General features: G+C 38.4%; 1 pseudogene; it reads right to left on the bottom strand.

The window, feature by feature from the left end:
- Positions 1 to 1923: 1923 nt before the first annotated feature.
- Positions 1924 to 2052, bottom strand: LOC139037918 (U2 spliceosomal RNA; annotated as a pseudogene).
- Positions 2053 to 2426: the final 374 nt, after the last annotated feature.

The raw sequence follows: 2426 nt of genomic DNA, 5'->3' as shown, positions 1-2426 counted from the left end.
AGTAGTTTCCCTCTTTCCTATCATTTGTCTACAGTGACAGATGGAAGGATCTGGAGACTTCACTTCCTTCTTACCCTGACCTCCTGCGGAGTGGATCTAAAGGGAAAAGAGGACTCATGTATGACTCCTATAGCTATCCAGTTTTACCTCAGAAACTGTATTTGAGGGAGTAGCAATACATTCCAAAATGATGATGAAAGGAATGTATGACAGTCTTACAGATTTTTATATTTTCATCCAAAATGCTTCAGATCAAGTCAGTTTTTCCCTTAAAAGTTTGCTATCACTTAAGGACATCTTAATTATGCTGATTTAAAAATTATAAAATTTTTAAACTGTGGTTGTCCTTTCACATAAAAAATATCTGTAACTTATTTTATGTTAACCAACCCTTTAGTTGGCAGGCCTGGGGAGCTCCCTGCCCTAAAGCTGTGATCGTCCAAACTTGGCCTGGGAAAGACTCATAAAAGGACTGGGAAAATGCTGATTATCAGGCTCATCCATAGAAATTCTGGTTCAGTAGCCTTGGGCTGCTGCTAGGAATCTTTTAAATAATGAAATAAAGTAATTTTAAAGTAGGTGGGCCATGGATGTCTCAGAAAGCCTGACTTAGAGAATGTGTTCTCAAAGGGCAACTGAGCAATTAGAGGCCTATCAAGGTATAACCTTGAGAGGCATACACATATGAGCTAAAAAGTCTTAAGTGCTTTGCTTACAAATCCTCACAGAGCAATTCTGAGGTGGGTACGGGACAGGAAATAATACTCTGGAAAAACTAAAGTAATTTACTAAAAGCGACTTAACAAAACTGTGTTTGAACAGCTGTTGGAACTAAAGCCTCTGGCCTCTTGAGATCTATACTCTCTGCTCAAGATCTACACTTCCAGCATCATGGAGCACATGCTGCCCTTCATGCTATCAGCTCCTCCGAAATGTTGCATAATATTTCTGTTACATCTATTGTAAAGATATGCATGCCACATGTCAAAGAGCAAATGATAATCTAAAGTGGAAATGTTACCACTGTGTAGGCAGTCATCTATACTTGCCCTGTGACTTCTGCATCCACTACTCACCTTTGAACCTTCTAAAATCTGCCTCCCTTCCACTGAATCATTAAACATGCTCTAGCCAAGGTCACACAATTTTTCCTGAAAAATCCGAAGAACAGCATTTGGGTTAAGATTATGGAACAAACAATTTTCTAACTCCTTTCCTGCAACATAATTCCTGAGATGACATAAAAACATTTCATAAAGGATAAATCTACACCTTCATTAAGAAATGAAAAAGTGAAAGTGAAATTGCTCAGTCATGTCTAACTCTTTGCAACCCCATGGACTGTAGCCTACCAGACTCCTCTGTCCATAGGAATTTTCAGGCAAGAGTATTGGAATGGGTTGCCATTTCCTTCTCCAATTAAGATATGAGAAAGGGTGAAATAACTTAGAAAATTTGAGGAATTTCTGAAAAGTTAAGAACAAATTGGTGGAACAGAAAAATAACAAGTATAAAGAAAAAGGGGTCAAAATCTACACAGAAAAACTACTAGAGATTTCAATGATATTTCAAAGTAAAGAATTGAAAAGGTGTTCTAACAGCTTTGTCTCTGTTGTCCCTCCTCCTCTCCCATTGAGCAAATCAGCACTGTTTATATACAGGTGAATTCCTGAGAACTGCTCTCTAAAACATGAAGCTAATTTCTCAGGAGTGTGTGTGTGTGGGGTGTGTGTGCATGTGCCTGCTCAGTCACTCAGTTGTGTCTGACTCTTTGCTATCCTATGGACTGTAGCCCACCAGGCTCCTTTATTCATGGGATTCTCCAGGCAAGAATACCGGAGTGGGTTGCCATTTCCTTCTCCAAGCTTATCTGTAGAAACATCAATACTCAGTCTTATTTTTAAAACAATATTTTTTCCCCAAAGGGGGTGCACCATTCCTGGAAGTACTGTAATACCAGGTCGATGCATGGAGTGGACAGAGCAAGCTCCTATTCCAACTCTTAGTCCCCAAAATCCATTTAATTTCTCAGGACAGTGTTCTTTTAAGAATAATGGGTGCAAAAGCTTTTCAGTTTAATTAGGTCCCATTTGTTTATTTTTTGCTTTTATTTCCAATATTCTGGGAGGTGGGTCATAGAGGATCCTGCTGTGATTTATGTCAGAGAGTATTTTGCTTATGTTCTTCTCTAGGAGTTTTATAGTTTCTGGTCTTACATTTAGATCTTTAATCCATTTTGAGTTTATTTTTGTGTATGGTGTTAGAAAGTGTTCTAGTTTCATTCTTTTACAAGTAGTTGACCAGTTTTCCCAGCACCACTTGTTAAAGAGGTTGTCTTTTTTCCATTGTATATCCTTGCCTCCTTTGTCAAAGATAAGGTGTCCATAGGTTCATGGATTTATCTCTGGGCTTTCTATTCTGTTCCA

Source organism: Odocoileus virginianus, chromosome 12 (genome assembly GCF_023699985.2).
Source record: "Odocoileus virginianus isolate 20LAN1187 ecotype Illinois chromosome 12, Ovbor_1.2, whole genome shotgun sequence".
Lineage (NCBI taxonomy): Eukaryota > Metazoa > Chordata > Mammalia > Artiodactyla > Cervidae > Odocoileus > Odocoileus virginianus.
The sequence above is the reverse complement of the archived record's forward strand: the minus strand, read 5'-3'. Positions and strand labels throughout refer to the sequence as shown.